The following is a 17,731-nucleotide window of genomic DNA, read 5'->3' on the forward strand; positions in this document are numbered from 1 at the left end:
GCGTGTTTGTGTGTGTGTATGTTAGTATGCATACGTATAAAACTGACATCCCCAAGAGAAGCTAGATGGGATCAGTACACAGCCTAGGACGCCATTGTAAAAATCCTGGGGAGAGCAGCAGCAAGCAGCTCTAACAGAGCGGCGTGTCCATTGCACGACTTTCCCCAAACCAAGTTAATTGGAGGAAGAACATTTGTCAGGTGAGGCTGAGCAGTTTGCCCTTCAACGTCGATTCCCTTTTCCTGCCAAGAGCAACCAGATTCGCTCAACAGCAGCACCAATATGCAGTACAGCGATGCGGCATCTGTCTCTCGCTGTCGAACTTGTCAGTTCTAGAGGTCCTCTATTCCTCCCACCATTGGACTGTGGAACAGCCTCCCAGAGGATGTCGTGCAATAGGAGCTTCAGAAGTTCAAGCGAAGATGCAATGCATTACTATCCTAAAGCAGCTCTCCTTTCATTTTAATACATCTCTAGTGGAGTACAGTAGGCATTAATAAAAGGTGTTTGCAGCGTCCCTTCATCCCCAGCTGCATCCAGTTTTTAACTTTTTACTTCACTTCCAGTCCAGCTTCCTTTCGTCAGTCTTACTGTCCAGCATCTTCAAACTTTAACTTTTTAGTACATAAGAGTGGATAAAAGCATGTCTGAAGTCCACAGCTTTGGTCTTATCAAGTCTGCCTGTAAGAAGCTGAGTGTGCCGTTTAGGTAAGCAACTCTATCTGATGTGTGTTAGAATAATTTTACTCCCATGTATGGGGTGAATCTCTTAAATGATCCAGCTCATGCATCCAACTGGTCTCACTGTCCTCTACTTTGTAATCCTGATTGTGAATTTCTCTGTTTTCTACTGTGTTCCCTGAACGATGCCATCTACTATTTAACAAAAAAAAAAAATTTTTCTCATCTTTAAAAAGGGGATTTCTGTTATCCCAAGTATTCATACAAGCAGAGCTTGTTTAGGCCAGTCTTGTGTACTTAGATCTCTTAACCTTAAACCTGAAAAAAGTGTTAGCATAAGAAAGATTGTTTTCTATGTTACCCTCAAGAATGAACTCTAAGGAATTCATGGAAGGTATTTTTCATCATACTCTCCTCTCATCTACCTAAAAAATTAAGGGACATATAAAAGCAGCTGGAACTTCTAGCACATGCTTACTACTGTGGATGTTGCTACTGTGAGGCAAGGTACGAGTAAGATTCAGAGTCTGTAGCTTATTAATTTATTTACAAAACAGCCACACAGGTCAAGGGCTTGTGCAAGCTGCAATGTAGCCTCTAAACTCAGACAGGTAGGAACAGGGATTAAGTACAAGCATTTATGTTTGTACACAGAGAGAAATATACATAAAAATGGTACAGTCTATTGGACTGAAGGTCATACATACATGGTTGAAAAACTGGGTGTACAATACATGCAGGGGTAATAATACATAAAACGTGACAAAGATAGTAAGGGAGATATATGTATGAAAGTCGTACGAGAGGAGTGTTTCTTTTGTCTGTGTTTCGTTCGCGGGTTCCTTGTCACAGGATAATGGTGGTCGCAGTGTAGGTGTGTGTAGGGTCCATGTGTGGGCACTACAGGACTTTCCCCAGACTGTCTGCGAGGGTGTTCCACAGGGCCAATGTGAAGTTGGCTCCCCTGTTGCTGGTGATGATCAGGTAGACTCCATGCCTACTGACCCACTCGACGAGGGCTTTTACACAGCTCTCTGCCATTTGCTATTGTATTGGTGATGCTTCTGACCACCTAGTGCTCCTGTCTGTGATGGTAAACAGGTATCTGTATCCCTCAAAGGGTGTTAGGGGTCCCACTGTGTCGATGTGGATGTGGGCAAGTCGTTGGTTCGTTGTTGTGAACTCTCCTATCCCACTTTTGACGTGCCTTGTAATTTTTGATGTTTGGCATGGGATGCATTCTCTTGTCCACTTTATCATGTCTTTTCCCATTCCCCACCAGATGTACTGCTCTGCTATAATTTGGGCAGTTGAACCAACCTGATGGGTGGGATAGGTTGTGGGTGAGAGTGAAGGCTCTCCTTCTTAGGACTTCTGGCAAGTAGGGGCGAGGGCGTCTGGTACTCGTTTCACAGGTGATGGTTGTCTTTCCACTGCTGATTGATAGGTCACTCCATGTGAGGGTGGGGTTGATCCTGAGGGTGGGGTTGATCCACCGCAGTTGCTGTAGGTCCCCGTCGTTCTTCTGCGCTTCTGCTATTTCATGATAGGCTGGATGGTGTTGATACAGTTTCTTGACAGTGCGTCCGCCATAGTGTTTGCTGAACTCTTTAGGTATTTGATGTTGCAGGAGTGTTCAGCTATCGCTGACAGGTGCCATTGTTGTCATGCTGACCACATGTCAGCTGGCTTCATGAAGGTGTGGACAAGTGGTTGATGGATGGTTTGCACCACAAACTGTTGTCCCTTGAGCATGTGGCGGAAATGGCGGACTGCTTTGTAGACTGCGAGGAGCTCCTTGTCAAATGTTGAATATTTCTGTTCCGCTGACGTTAACTTATTGCTGAGGAACTCCAGTGGACGAGGACCATCATCAGTGTCGTGTTGCACCCAGCGCCGGTTTTTCAGTGTGAGGGACCTATGGGGTAGAGGAAAATTTAATGTGGTTGCAGAGGTTCTCATTAGCGAGGCTGGTATCGCTGCTGCTGGCTTGGCTGGGTATCCCCGTGGATCACTGATGTAAGGCAAGGTACGAATAAGATTCGGAGTCTATAGCTTACTAATTTATTTACAAAACAGTCACACAGGTCAAGGGCTTGTGCAAGCCACGGTGTAGCTTCTGACCTCTTGACAGGTGGGGACAGGGATTAAGTACAAGCATTTGTGTTTGTACACAGAGAAATATACATATAAAATGGTACAGGCTATTGGACTGAAGGTCATACGTACATGGTTGGAAAACTGGCAGTGCAGTACATACAATTGTAATAATATATAAAATGTGACAATGATAATAAGGGAGATATATGTAGGAAAATCGTACGAGAGGAGTGTTTCTTTCGTCTGCGTGTTTCGTTTGTGGGTTCCTTGTCACAAGAAGACTTTGCCACCAAAATGTTTCAAAGGAAAAATTGAGAATGATAGACTGCTGAAGTGATTGTAATGTGGAAGTATTATGAAGGAGGAAGAGGGAACACTTGAACACCTGAATGGATTTGGTAGATGGCATGAAAGAGGCATTGGAAGGGACAGTGCATGTCAGATAAAGATGAATGTTGCAGAGTTTGTAGGAGTTTTGTAATTACTACTAGTGAGCCTTCTGTGTAGGTTTTTTAGTCAGTTGTTGGGGACAGTTTCTGTACAAAATTTCATTCATGATTCAGCAGTTGCAGACTCAGAGTGGCAGTGGCTGTTCAGCTTTTTCTCTGTGGAACCAACCCCTCCCCCTTGTTAAAAGAATTGGCTAGTTGTTGAATAATAATAATAATAATAATAATAATAATAATAATAATAATAATAATAATAATAATAATCACACTCATTACTTGCTTTTTAGGATGTACCTTTTTATGTCATTCTATCCTGAACATCACTCTGTCTGTCTATCAAAATTGGTTGTGATAGTTTTATATGTATATCAATGAGATAGCAATTTATTCATTGAGAATCTTTTTATTTACTTTAAAATTTTTGTTAAAATTACTTTTCTCCCTTTGCTATAGTTCATCTAAATCCATCATTTATATTTAACCCATTACCAAAACAGAAATCCTTGAGAGCCTTGTCCTAGTATCAGCTTCTTGGGTGGTGTCCTGATTAAGCTTAGCTCTGGTATTTTTTATCTTTGATTATTGTTTTTTCTCAAGATGCTGAATGACTAAGTAATTGGAGTGTGCGATGACCATGATAATGTATCCTAGGACGATGGGTTCATGGTTTAGCTTTAGCATTTTCATCAGGTAACATTCATTAGGTATTGTGTTTATAAAGATGTGGTTGATTTGAAATTACTTTGAAACGTTCACATTCGCTGCTTGCGTTAGCAGGGATATGTTCACACTAAGCTGAATTGAATTACAAAGATAGTTCATCCCTGCTTGAGTTAGAAAGAAAATTTGTTCAGACAGTCAGTGTTTCATCCACTTCAACAGTGCTATCTTTGTAACCACAAGAGCTTAGGTTATGGAAAGTAAACTGAATCTGAGAACATCAGTAATTCACCCATGATAACGAAATGCTCCTTAAAGTTTAGGATTCTTCATTGACAGACAACCAGATTTTCCTTATAACTCCAACTCATCCCCATAAACAATATTTATATAGTTCATTAAAACTATTTTCTAACGCAAAACTAAACTGATATAATAGCTCCAACATATGCCTAACAGTACTTCTTGGAGGTACTAAAGGCTAACTCTAAAGCAAGATCAGATTTATCTCATACTCACACTGATCTCCCTGTCCTTCCCTATAGGCATTAAAGCCCTGTCCTAGCAAACAAATGAAATTAACGTTGCAGATCCAACTTATCTCCAGCAATATTTCCCAAAGGGTACTAAAGGTATGTCCTAAAATAACCAGGTTTATATGACAACTCCAACTCAGTCCAATCAACAGTACTTTCTTAGGGTACTAATACCCCTTACTGACACAAGGCCAGAATAACCTAACAGCTCTAACACATTTCCAGCAGTACTTCCCAGAGGGTATTAAAGGTCTGCCCTAACTTAAGACCAAATTAATCCGACAACTCCAACTCATTCCAGTCAACAGTACTTCCCTTGGGGGTATTAACCCTCTTTCTTACCACAAAATCAGGTTAACCTAACAGCTCCAACTTATTTCCTTCAACAGTTTATCTCTGAGGGCACTAGAGGTCTATCCTAAAATAAGACCAGATTATCTGACAGCTCCAACTCATTCCAGTTAATACTTCCCTTGGCGTATTAAACCCATTTCTTACCACCAGCTCAGATTAACCTAACAGTCCAAACTTATTTCCTTCAACACTACCATCATGTGGTTACAAAGATCTGTCCTAAAACAAGACCAGATTTATCTGACAACTCCCACTCATTCCAGTCAACAATACTTTCCTTGAGGTATTAAACCCCTTTCTTACCACAAAATCAGATTAGCCTAACAGCTTCAACTTATCCTTCAACAGTACATCTCTAATGGTACTAAAGGTCTGTCCTAAAATGAGACCAGATTTATCTTACATCTCCAACATATTCCAATCAGCAATACTTCCCTTTGTGGGATTAAACCCCCTTTCTTACCACAAAATCAGATCAACCTAAGAGCTCCAACTAATTTCCTTCAGCAGTACATCCCTGAGGGTACTAAAAGTCTGTCCTATAACGAGAAGAATAGTTGAAAACTTTATATGCTGTATCTTTGACTTCTTTGCAGCCATAGTTGTCCCTCTGAGTTCTTCGTAGCTATAGTATTTCCACCTAAGTTCTTCATAGCCTCAGTCATCCCACTGAGTTCTTGATAGCCTTAGTCATCCCACTGAGTTCTTGATAGCCTTAGTCGTCCCACTGAGTTTGGTCAAGTTCATGGTTAGAATGAAAATATTTTTATAACATTTTTATAACATTTCATTATTAATAACCTCAGTTTTGAATGAGAAATGTTTAATTTAGGGATAAGTTTTAAAGTTTTTGTTAATATTTGAGTTTTTCAAGTCATGAAATGCTAAAAATCAAAATATATGTTTTCATTTTTGTGCTCTTTAGAGAAGAATCCTGTATTTATTACTGAAGTTACTTTTCTTATTTCTTACCCTCTGTGAGGAACTTTGGTCATCCATGCTATCTGACAGAGGGTTTACTGTTCCTTATTGACAAAACATCAAATTAATTACCCATACTTGATGTGTGGCAACCCTTAATCTTCATCAGAACTGCAGAATTATTTAAGAAAGCCATTAGAATGCTCATATATACCAATTTAATTACTCTTAGAGTAATTTGATTCAAACTAGTCATCAGATGGCTTAGTTTTTCCATTGCATTTTTGCCTGTAGAAGGTTAGTGCTGTCAGTGCTCCTCATGCGGTGTATTGTAGGTGTTACTTGAGGTTCTTGGCAGTGTCCATGGCTCCTAGCTGCAACCTCTTTCATCTTTTTTTACAGCGTGCTTTCCTCAACCCTCTCCTAACAGTTGTTTCAAGTTTACTTTCAGCACTGAATGACCTCATAGGTCCCAGTGCTTGACTTTTAGTTTAAATTTTGTATTCTAATTCATTGCATTTTCTATTGGAATGACAGATTTGGCACCGCTTGTAAATTGCACTAACCCTGCTTCAACCCTGACAGTCGAGTAGACAGAGTATGGGTCGCCACGAGACCTGCTTGCGAGAACTTTTAGTTGCATCATCAGTAATCAAGCACCATTGCTAATACAAGGTTGGATTGATTTACTTCTCCTTCTTCTTCTCAGCTTAGTCCCTAGTCGGGGCCGCTGTTTTCCAAGTTTTTGTCTCCTGCGTCTTCCATTCTCCTATTTCTTTTTCTTTCATGTACTCTCGAAAACATTCCTCCCCCACCCCCCATCTTCTCTTAGGCGTGATTAACTTAACAGTAACCGAAATAAATGATCTATATCTGAGACAACAGAATTAACAGTGAACTCATGAGCCCCGTAGGGGGTTAGTGCCGTCAGTGCACCTCACACGGTGCACTGTAGGCATTGCTTGAGGGTCTTTGCAGCGTCCCTTCGGCCCCTAGCTGCAGTCTCTTTCATTCCTTTTACTGTACCTCCGTTCATATTCTTTCTTCCATCTGACTTTCCACCCTCTCTAACAATTGTTTCATGTTGCAACTGCGAGGTTTTCCTCCTGTTACACCTTTCAGAACTTCTTACTATCAATTTCTCTTTCATAGTTGAATGGCCTTAGATGTCCCAGCGCTTGCCCTTTGGCCTAAACTGTATAATCTGTTCTAATGCTCTCAGAGAGCTTAAGATCTTCAATGGGACACAAAGCCTAAAAGATTTCAGCAGCGGCGTCAATTCATTTCAGTGACCATTTGTCTGTTCAGACCTCAAGTGCCATTTACTGGTCAAAAGCCATTTGAGTAGTAAGACAGCGGCAGTGTGGCTCCTTTAGTAAAACTCGGCCGGTCCCGTCCAAATCTGCCGATTACGAAGCCAAAGCTTAGTAATCTGTCAACAACAGTAATTAACCCACGTCAAACAACAAAGTCCCGCGCTGACGAAAGGCCACATAATTAACAACAAATCCGCATCAATAATACTCTTACCTCTCAATCTTTCAAGCTTCCAAGGTCGGATTCACGTAGTAATAACAATGTTCAAATTCTAACTCAAGGACATTTTAATCCAAGGAGAAATGTATGTGATTCATTTCAGTCCGCAGCGCTTGTAACTCTTTTAGAATAAGTGATCTCTTCTTTCTGTATTTCCCATTACCTTCTGTCAATTTCAAATGAACACCATAATATTCTTTGGAAGTTTGAATTTCATTTCATTGGCCCCTGTAGTGGGTTTGTTCCATATGAATAGGGTTCATCTTCTGAAAAATAATAATAATAATAATAATAATAATAATAATAATAATAATAATAATAATAATAATAGCAGCATGAGTCATGAATTGAAGAAGCAAATCCACAGTTATGTATGGGGACATATAGCCTATATTTAAAAATAAATCTCTACAGAGAGCTCTCGGGAATCTGTTCGATTCCTCTTTTCAACCGAACAGGTTCCCTAAAGCTCTCTGTACATATTTATTTTTATATACAGTGTATGTACCCATACATAACTGTGATTTGTTTCTCTCCGATAATAATAATAATAATAATAATAATAATAATAATAATAATAATAATAAATAATAATAATAATGATATGAGCTCGCTTCTACTCGCTTGATAGAATCTGGTGTGCTCACGCTAGGAAATTATTAATCCTGGAAGGTATGATAATGCTATTCAGAGAGCCACAATGGTCAGTAGCTGGCCCAAGGCCGAGTTACTCAAAACAGCGACAATAGATACATTTGCGTCATTGCTCAGTGGAGACCTTTTACGAGCGGTGCTGTGACCTCGAAAGGCGGATGTGGGTTGACCTGACACGTCTTAGTAATGCTTGTCCCCGGAAGGGGGGGTGGAGGTTGGTGGTTAGTGCCATCAGTTCACCTCACTCATTGCACTGTAGGCCTTACTTGAGGTTCTTTGCAGCGTCCCTTCGGTCCCTAGCTGTAACCCTTTTCATTCCTATGACTGTACCTCCGTTCATATTCTCTTTCCCTCGTTATACCATCCTCAACCCTCCTCTGACAGTTGTTTCATAGTAAAGCTTTGAAGTTTTCCTCCTGTTACTTCTTTAAAGCCTTTTTACTCTTAATTTCCATTTCAGCTCTGAATGACCCCATAGGTCACAGCGCTTGTCATTTGGCTCAAGTTCTGTATTCTATTCTAATAGAGTAATGTTCGTTTCCTCCAGGATTGTAAGCCACTTGCATTGTTAGTGGAAGCTTTTGAAAGGCTTATCAGTATTCTCTCTCTCTCTCCCTCAGAACAGAGTATTTGGAGATATTATTCACAAATAGGGTATAGTTTCAGTGGGAACGTTTGTGCACTTACAGTAGGTGTCTCTCCTTGTAAAATGGAAGACAGTAGATCGTGAAATCTTAAGAGATAAACGGTCGTATATTTAGTTAATAAAATCTCTTTAGGTAAGAAAACTAAAATATTGTAATCCTCTGTCATTGAGAATTGGTTGATGCTATAATTATAAAATCAAAGGGAACGCGGAACGACTCGATATCCCTCCGTGCTTTTGCCTCAAAACAGTTGCACCCTGTCACTCATGGGGTCATATATAAGTTTTCTTGATGAGGGTAACTGTCTAGGACAGTGGTTCTCAACCAGGGAGGGGGGAATTCACCCCCTAGGGGGGTATTTCAGGGTTTCGGGGGTGGGGGGGAATTGTGACCACAAACTGGCAGGCTCAAACTGGCTCTAGGACCGCAGTGTGCATCGGTCCGCGCTAATGAGAGGTCACGCTGGGCTTTCTCTGCGCTAGCTTGTGTGTTTGCGTTGGTATTTTGTTGCGTATTGTTTGGAATGCATCTTTTGAGGCAGACAATTTTGGCAAGGAGGCTGGGGGCGGGGTGGAATGACGTTCTGACATATGGCGAAAGGGTGCAATGGCCAAAAAGGTTGAGAACCACTGCTCTAGGAGATGAATCTTCGCTTTTCACCTTACAGTCTTTGCAAGTGAGTCATTTGTTAAAGTAGTTGCAAGTCATACGGAAATCATTGTCAGGTCACTGATGATTTGCAAGTCGCTTAGTTATTATTATTATTATTATTATTATTATTATTATTATTATTATTATTATTATTATTCAGAAGATGAAACCTATTCATATGGAACAAGCCCACCATAGGGGCCATTGACTTGAAATTCAAGCTTCCAAAATAATAATAATAATAATATTATTATTATTATTATTATTATTATTATTATTATTATTATTATTATTATTATTATTGAATATTATTGCTGCTTCAGCTGCATTTATTTTGTAGAAGACTTTTTCTATTTTCCTTATTGCGGACTTCTCTTCAGTGGAGGTGCGTGCTAACAGCTCGCCTATATTTGTCATTTCATGGGGAAAAAGTCAAAATCTGGATTCTGCTTCTTTATATATTCTATACAGTTAGTTCTATACAATTGTTGCCGCGACGCGTTTCGACAGACAGACGCACCTCCACTGAAGAGAAGTCCGCAATAAGGAAAATAGAAAAAGTCTTCTACAAAATAAATGCAGCTGAAGCAGCAATAATATTCAATAGAACCTGTTTAAAAGAGGGTCTGCTGCCAAATTATTATTATTATTATTATTATTATTATTATTATTATTATTATTATTATTATTATTATTCAGTAGATGAACCCTAATCAGATGTAACAAGCCCACCATAGGAGCCATTGTCCTGAAACCGAAGCTTCCAAAGAATATGGTGATCATTAGGAGGAACTAAGAGGAAGTAAAGGAAAATACAGAAAGAAGAGATCCCACTTTAATTATTAAAAAATAAAAATTGATTAATAAATTAATAAACAGATAAAAATATATTAAAATGCAAAAATATGAAATGAATTAAATGCATTCAGATATATTAAAATGTATTAAATGCATTAGAATGTATTAACATGCAAGGAGAATAGTATTAGGGTAGTAATGCATTATAAATGTGAAAGTCGTTTGTAATTCATTTGTAAATTGTATCTGCAGCTTCGGAAGTCACTTGTCAAATATTTGCAGATCGTCGTCAGCGACCAGCTATGCATTGTCAAATTGGTAGTAAGCTCTTTGCAAGTCGCCTGTGAAGACTTTGCAAATTCAGCTGGAAGCAGCGACTTGAAATCAGAGTTACAAGAAGCTCTGTGAGCGAGAGCAGGTGCTGGCATAAAGCCAACTAAATAATAAACAACTAGTAGTAGTTCCCGTAGGGGAGGCAGTGCCGTCAGTACATCTCAGGCGGTGCACTGTAGGCATTGAGGTTCTTTGCAGCGTCCCTTCGGCCCCTAGCTGCAACCCCTTACATTCCTTTTACTGTACCTCCGTTCATATTTTCTTTCTTCCATCTTACTTTCCAGCCTCTCCTAACAATTGATTCATCGTGCCTCAACTGCGATGTTTTCTTCTGTTACATCTTTCAGAATTTATTTTGCTGTCAGTTTCGGTTTCAGCGTTGAATGACTTCATAGGTCCCAGCGCTTGGCCTTTGGCCTAAATTCTATATTCTGTTCTACTCTAACAAGTAACAGTAGTAGTAGTAATAGTAACAAGGAGTTGCCTCTGAATCGGCTCCCCAACGTCTTCAGTATGCACCTCGTCTCTTGTCTCTCGTCTCTGTAACGGCTCTTCGCGGCTTCGCCTTTTTGAAAAGAGAACGGAACCAAAACAGTCATCTCCTTCTGGTCTTCCTCCTCCTCATCCTCCTCCTCCTCCTCCTCGCCCTCCTCCTCTTCTTCCTCCTCCTCCTCCTTAAAGGATGATTAGACGGAGACCTTTTAGTGTCATCGGCTCTTGCTTCGAGGATAATTTTGAACAAGTCCCTTTAAGACGTCCCGGGGGAGATTTTGCGGGCAGGGGAGGGGGGAGGGAAGGAGGGTGAAGGGAGGGAGGAGCAGGGGCTGTTTTTGAGACGGAAGACAAAAGGTTCATCCCTTTGGGTTGCGAAAGCCCTCACACAATGTGGAGGACGGCGTCTTCCTTTTCATTTCCTTATGTTCTCACACACACACACACACACACACACACTAAAGAGAGAGAGATGGAGAGAGAGAGAGAATGTGTTATCCATAAGGAGGATAATTTTAGTACTGAAAGTGAAGGATTTTAGTCATGATCAAAATTCCACTTGAATGAGAGAGAGAGAGAGAGAGAGAGAGAGAGAGAGAGAGAGAGAGAGAGAGAGAGAGCGCCAGGTTTTTGTGGACCCATCTTACTTGCATATTAATATTATTTTGGAGGTGGGGTGATATTCGTGTAAGTCATAATCATTGTGGTCATTCGTTATTTAGTATGATCTGATTTATACTATTAGAAAAATGAGTCATCGTACAACTGCCTCCAAGGTATAACTTGGATTTTTATCATTTGCTTGCGGGTTTATCTGTTTATTTATTCATTTGTTACTTTATTTTTCTCTTGTAATAACCGAGCTGTTCTTTCTGTATTTCCTTTCACCTCCTCTTACTTCTCGCAAACGAGCACCATAATATTCTTTGGAAGCTTGAATTTCAAGTAAATGGCCCCTGTAGTGGGCTTGTTCCATATGAAGAGGGTTCGTCTTCTCATTAATAATAATAATAATAATAATAATAATAATAATAATAATAATAATAATAATAATAATAATAATAATAATAATGTGTGTATAGATTCTGGTGGTCACTCTTTCCAGATACGTATGTAATTGTAATAGCCACAAATATATTTGTCATGTATTTTCCTGGCATTTTGAAGGTGCAGCCTGATGCGTACTCTTTTTTCGAGAACGCGCCACTTCTTAAAGCTGTGTGTTTTAGGTGCATTCTGATGCCATTTTAACCTTTTGAGATGCGCTGTTCGTCATTGTACTCAGGCGTGATGTCGACATTTTGAAAAATGGTTCTCCTCCTGATTATGTTCTTGTGAACTTTAGATTTCTTAAAGCTTTCCATTTTTGATATGATGATGATGATGATTATTATTAGTATTATTATTATTATCTTTATTATTATTAAGTAGATGAACCCTATTCATATGGAACAAGCCCACCACAGGGCCATTTACTTGAAATTCAAGCTTCCAAAGAATATTATGGTGTTCATTTGAAAGTCCTAGAGGATTATTATTATTTTTGGAAAAATAGAGTCTGCAGTAGTATGTAGGCTATGCAGCATATTGCTATATACAGGAAGCTTTCGCCAACTTGATCAGTTGGCCTCTTCAGCCTGAATCAGGCTGAAGAGACCAACTGATCAAGTTGGCGAAAGCTTCCTGTACATAGCAATATACTGCATACATACTACTGCGGACTATTTTTCCATTTTAAGATCACGAGAAAGTGATGATATCAATTATTATTATTATTATTATTATTATTATTATTATTATTATTATTCAGAAGATGAAGCCTATTCATATAGAACAAGCCCACAGGATCCATTAACATGAAATGCTAGCTTCCAAAGAATATGGTGTTCATTAGGAAGTACGAGAAGGCAGTACCGAAAATGCAGTGAGAAGAAATCTCACTTTTTAAAAAGAGAAAATAAAATAATGAATTACTGATCAGGTAAAATTATCTTCCGTGGTTATCATGGCTTCGGTAGGTACACAATTTGTCATGTAACGAGACGTAGTTTTGAAGCATTTGTTAATATATTCTTGATATATTTTTACGCGGAATTATTCGTCGTATAATCCTAAGAAATTTTAATTTTTAAATTATTCAGTATATGGGTTCCCCAAATATTGAAGAAAAAAAGTTCATAATAAAAAAATGTAGTTTAATGTGATATGCACTTGACTATTTACATTTTATTCAGAAGTCTATTAACCTCTTTAAAATGTACCAACTCACTCAGTGTGGACTTTCTGACGTTATTATGGACCCTTACGTTTTGGAAGGGCGGGGGGACGGCCGTAGGCCCCTTACCCATGTAAAAAATAATCAGTAGCATTCGAAAACTGCTAATCGCTGCAAAGGATGCCCAACCTGGACTGTTTTCGATATGTCGTGCGGCTCTGGAGAGAGAGAGAGAGAGAGAGAGAGAGAGAGAGAGAGAGAGAGAGAGAGAGAGAGAGACCCAAAAAGTCTCTATTCTCCGAAAGGAACTCTTCAGTCACTCCCAAAATTTAATCAGTAGTTGCCAGGGACGTGGACCACCTTTGGTAAAATTTTGATTAAAAATTTGGTATAACTATTTTAGTAATACTGCCGACTGACAGACAAACAAACAGCCACAAAATAACCTCCGGCTCAGAGGTCAAAAGAGCTGTGCTATCAAGAAACACACACACACACACACACACACACACACACACACATATATATATATATATATATATATATATATATATATATATATATATATATATATATATATATATATATATATATATATTTTTTTTTTTTTTTTTTTTTTTTTTTTTAGGTTATTACTGTGACCTACTTATTGTATTCCTGGCTCAGAGATCCTCTTCTAGGGTCTAGTTGCTGGACAGGGAACTTGCCATAACAATTATATGTTCTGACTGGAATTGCTGGGACAGGTAATAACTCATAAAGAAAACAGTTGGCTGATAGCCGTACTTCAACAAGGGAATGTTGCAGATAAACACTGGAGTTCTAGGGCTTATCAGTTTGGAGGTTGAGTTGGCTTACTAACTGGTTTCCCACGTTACATATATATATATATATATATATATATATATATATATATATATATATATATATATATATATATATATATATGTATATTTTATATATGTATCATCAATTTTGCAGTGTAGAATCTCTACTTGCAACATTGAAAATTTAGAAGACTGTCAAAAAACCATTGGTCAGGAAATAACTTTTTTAGTTTCCTATACATTGCCACTTAGGCATAGAAGCCACTTAACAAGCATTTTCTGGCGCATCCACCTTATAATTCTTGCACTTTTTCATCCGGATGGCAAGCCCTTTGTTGGCCGACTCAGTTGAGCTTCAGACTGTCACTCGATGGGCCGGAGTTCAAATCCCGCGGCCGGCTGATGAAGAGTTAGAGAAATTTATTTCTGGTGATAGAAATTCATTTCTCGTTATAATGTGGTTCGGATTCCACAATAAGCTGTAGGTCCCGTTGCTAAGTAACCAATTGGTTCTTAGCCACGTAAAATAAAGTCTAATCCTTCGGGCCAGCCCTAGGAGAGCTGTTAACCAGCTCAGTGGTCTGATAAAACTAAGGTATACTTAACTTCATCCGGATGGCACAAAGATAATTAGTCACTGCAATATATTCTTGAAAACTGTTATAACATGCAAGGTGGGTACGGTGAAACAACTACATTTCGAGGACTAATTGAGGTCAATGGATGATCTTTCGCCAGGTGGTATAGAATGGTCCGGAAAGTACAACTAAAATGTTATTGTGATGACTAATCACTATGAAAGTGATTACTAACCCCGTTCCAATACGTGAATAGTGTCACGGGATTCTAGTGGATATTTCCTCGCGAATTTTGAAGAGCAAATAGGATTGGAAGCACCGAAGACTCTGTCTTGGAGACCAAGGCAGTTTCTGAGCAGAAATCAGGCAGGAAATTAAATTCTATTAATTTTATAAGTCATATAGATACAGAGAAAACGACGCTGCCTGATTGTATGAATTCCAGTTAGTAAAACTATTTTAGACCTCTAGGAATAACAGGAAATTTGGAAAGTGTATATTTGGGTTACGCTGTTTAATTCAGTGAGTGGTCGAAGTTCCAATGATGGTCGCGCAGTACTCAGAAATGAACATTGATTGCTACAGACGAGTGATGGAGGATGATTTGTCGTTTTCATTGTAAGACTATAGCTGGATTCGCTTTGGTCGTCTCATGACAGCTAGGGTAAAAGACAAAAAAAAACTGTAGGAGGGTAGTGACACCAGTGCACACCTCACGCGGTGCACTGTGGGCATTACTTCCATCTTACTTTCCTCAACCCTCTCCTAACAATAGTTTCAAAGTGCAACTGCTTTGAGGTTTTCTTTCTGTTACAACTTTGAGACCTATTTACTCCCAGTTCCCCTTTCAGCGCTGAATGACCTCGTAGGTCCCAGCGATTGGCCTTTGAATATTATGTGATAATGTATTTATCTATTTGTTTTTCTGATTTATTTGTGATTTTTCTTTCCATTTAACTTTTAGGCGTTCTCCACCGTGGAAACTTGGGCAATAAATTAATGGATATTTGTACTTGGCCGCATAAGAAAAGGTGCTACACGGAGGAGCCTTCCTTCCCTTCCGTCGCCATGTGCGGGGTCGATCCCTTTGAGGTCAGCTGTTGTTGTAGTAGGTGTCAAGAGAGGAAGAGGAATAAGAGGAAAGATAAATGCCATAGAGAAAGGGTAATAGTGTAGGCAGATGAAAGGAAAGTAGGTTAAAGGAAAGGGGGGAAAGAGAAAAAAATATTTTGGGAAGATGAAGATGATGAGCAACGATTAGAAGAGAAAACATTTCTGAAGTGAAGTCGATGCAAAGCAAAAGGTTAATGAATAGATCCCATGGGTTGTGGGGAAGGGGCTCTGCCGTCAGTGCACCTCACACGGTGTACTGTAGGCATTTCTTATGGCTCTCTGAAGCGTCCCTTCGGCCCCTAACCCCAACCCTATTATTCCTTTTACTGTACCTCCGTTCATCTTCTTCTTCCATCATCCTTTCCACCCTCGCCTAGCAATTTTTTCAACGTTGTTTTCAACGCTGAATGAACTCGTAAGTCCCAGTGCTTGGCATATGGCCAGAATTTTTGTCCCAGTTCCGGTAAACAGATAATTATTCCAACGGAAAGGAGGCTTTGGAAGAGATTTTTATCTGATAAATACCCAGTCATTTGTCAGTAGTGAGGATTTGCATATGTTGAATGTAGATGACAGAAGGATCTCAGGTTAAAGTGGTTATTTTTAATAGAAGACAGCATGTGGGAGTCACATGTGTGGATGTATTGAAGGCCACAGTGAGTTTCCAAGACATTTAGAAATTGCTAAATCATGGTGTTGATAATATAAATGAGCTGCTCATTAAGGAGTGCAAAGCCTGTCTCGAAAAAGGGAAAGGTTGCGGAGGAAAGGACTAGGAACAAATCATTTTCTTTCTGAGGAAAGCTCTAACGGAGTCGCTTGTAGACTCATAATAAATAAGAATCTCGTAGGAGATCTAAGGAAACGGTTTGATTGACAAACTTAGGCCAAATATAAACAAGTAATGAATGAGTTTTCTGTACAGCCAATACAGCATATAATCAAGGCCACCGAAAATAGATCTATCTTTCGGTGGTCTCGGTATAATGAATGCTGTATGAGCCACGGCCCATGGTGGCCTATCCTATGTCGTTGCCAGACGCACGATTATGGCTAACTTTAACCTTAAATAAAATAAAAACTACTGAGGCTAGAGGGCTGCAATTTGGTGTTTGATGATTGGAGGGTGGATGATCAGCATACCAATTTTCATCTTCTAGCCTCGGTAGCTTTAAGACCTGAGGACGGACAGAATAAAGTGCGGACAGAAAAAGTGCGGACAGAAAAGAGTGCGGATAGAGAAAGTGTGGACAGAAAAAAGTGCGAACAGAAAAAAGCGCGAACGGAAAAAGTGCGGACGGATAGACAAAGCCGGCACAGTAGTTTTCTTCTATGGAAAACTAAAAAGGGCTTGATGGGGAAGTAAGTGTTTGGATTAAGGTTTTTTATGATATTTTTATGTGAAGTCTGTAAATATAACTGAAAACTATACGTTAATACAAACATGGTAAACCCACACATACAATACACACACGTGTGTGTATGTGTGTATGTGTATATATATATATATATATATATATATATATATATATATATATATATATATATATATATATATATATATATATATACACACACACACTATTTGCCAAGATGGTTGTCACACACACAAATTTTGTAATTTGTTTATTTTCTTGAAATTGTCACAACGAAAATTAATCAGAGTAGCACAACAGTTGAATAAAATGGTTGTGAGCAGTTAATTAGCGGTGTCTGAGTTGTTTTCCCAGACACCTACTGATTTGTGATCCAAACAACACCTCTCCTATGGAACCAGCACTATAAAAGACGGGTATGAGACTATGATGAGTGTTGCGAAATCGTTCATTGCTAACTGTGTCTGGTTCAGTCAGTGCTCAGACTGCGACCGTGACAGGCCACGACTGACTGGTAGGTCATCGCATCCTTGCCTTGTTGTTGTGTGATACTCGCATGACTCGAGCTGATATTGCTGAATGTGTAGGGGTAACACGGGAGACAGTCCGTCAGATCCTGTAGAGAAACCGGGTAACAGGAAGTCTGGATCCAGGGAAGTCTACTGAGCACCCATGTCAGCACAGAGATGACCGGGTTCTTGGTAGACTGGCTCGTCATGATCTCTCCAGATCCTGTAACACATTAAGGGCAGAGTGGATCCAGGGCAGAAACATCCAGGCCAGTTCCAGAACAGTGAATCGCAGATTTGT

At 39.3% G+C, this 17,731-nt stretch overlaps 1 protein-coding gene across 9 annotated transcripts in view; it reads left to right on the forward strand.

Moving 5' to 3' along the window:
- LOC136829919 (high affinity cAMP-specific and IBMX-insensitive 3',5'-cyclic phosphodiesterase 8B-like) overlaps positions 1-17,731 on the forward strand; it is a 318,075-nt gene that overhangs the window by 179,767 nt on the left and 120,577 nt on the right. The window lies entirely within an intron of this gene.

The sequence above is a fragment of the Macrobrachium rosenbergii genome, chromosome 45 (assembly GCF_040412425.1).
Source record: "Macrobrachium rosenbergii isolate ZJJX-2024 chromosome 45, ASM4041242v1, whole genome shotgun sequence".
Taxonomy (NCBI): domain Eukaryota; kingdom Metazoa; phylum Arthropoda; class Malacostraca; order Decapoda; family Palaemonidae; genus Macrobrachium; species Macrobrachium rosenbergii.